Source organism: Urocitellus parryii, chromosome 11 (genome assembly GCF_045843805.1).
Source record: "Urocitellus parryii isolate mUroPar1 chromosome 11, mUroPar1.hap1, whole genome shotgun sequence".
Lineage (NCBI taxonomy): Eukaryota > Metazoa > Chordata > Mammalia > Rodentia > Sciuridae > Urocitellus > Urocitellus parryii.
The window spans coordinates 35,365,669-35,366,633 of NC_135541.1; the positions used below are offsets into that span (position 1 = coordinate 35,365,669).

At 49.5% G+C, this 965-nt stretch overlaps 1 long non-coding RNA gene across 1 annotated transcript; it reads left to right on the forward strand.

The window, feature by feature from the left end:
- Nucleotides 1-58: 58 nt before the first annotated feature.
- LOC144249066 (uncharacterized) lies at nucleotides 59-513 on the forward strand. Its single transcript, XR_013342135.1, has 3 exons — nucleotides 59-144; nucleotides 246-311; nucleotides 455-513. It is a non-coding gene; the product is annotated as an uncharacterized LOC144249066 (long non-coding RNA).
- The last annotated feature ends 452 nt before the right edge of the window (nucleotides 514-965 follow it).

The window sequence follows — 965 nt, forward strand, 5'->3', positions numbered from 1 at the left end:
ACGGATGTGGGTGGTGCCTCCGGGGTCCGGCTTGGGATGGAGTTAAAGGTGCAGATCACGTAGAAGGGTTCGGGAAATGCTCTCGAGCGTGATCTGCCTTCTCAGGGTCTTGTAAGTCGAAGCCTCAGGACCGAGCGGAAAAAGGTGGGCTGAGACGGTGGGGGTAAGGGAGAGGTTCGGAAGAACCGTTGTGGACTACGTCTGCCAGCCAGACTAACCCCTCCCCCTGCCTCTCCCGCCCCCAGGTCCGCTGTACTTACTATTCAAAACGCAAATTATTGATTCGTGAGGTCAACATCTCCCAACAGTGGGTGAGTCGCCTATTGGCCTCGAATTTCCCTTCCCCCACCGCAAGTAAGAAAAATCGGACAACCGGATTTCATTAATTTCCTGCTCAGGTCTCTGAAGAGACCTGATAAACCCATTCTGCATTCAACTGTCTCTTGCCTTGCAGGCATGCACTTCACTTTCACGCTAAGGAGGATGCAACCAACCAATACAAGCTCCAAGAAAACCAGAGTTGGGGCTTCCTATTGCAAAACTAAACGTTCCAAAGGAACCAGGTCATGTCACTGTAGGCATCTAAAATGTAACGCTTCTTCAGATTAAATCTATTTTTGTTGTGGATTAAATATTTCTTTTTAATTTTCGGCCTCTACTACATAACAGGCCAAAATCTCCCATCTTTCTTCTATTAGTTTGAGTCCAACAGTGCATACTTAATGCATAGTGAAAAGCATCAGAACAAAACTACACAAACAAAATCATTTCGCCCTTTTATTAGGTTCTCCACAAACTAAGTACCGACACAATGGAACGCCTGGGAGCTCCAGGATGCAGCGCGGCACCCGGCACCTGCCGCCAATAGAAATTCTGGGGTGCGCAAAGCAGGCTGGGTTTTGTAGTTGGGATGCGCGCTCCCGGGATAGGCCGCCGGGGAAGGAGAGGCGGGGCTGACTGTATCA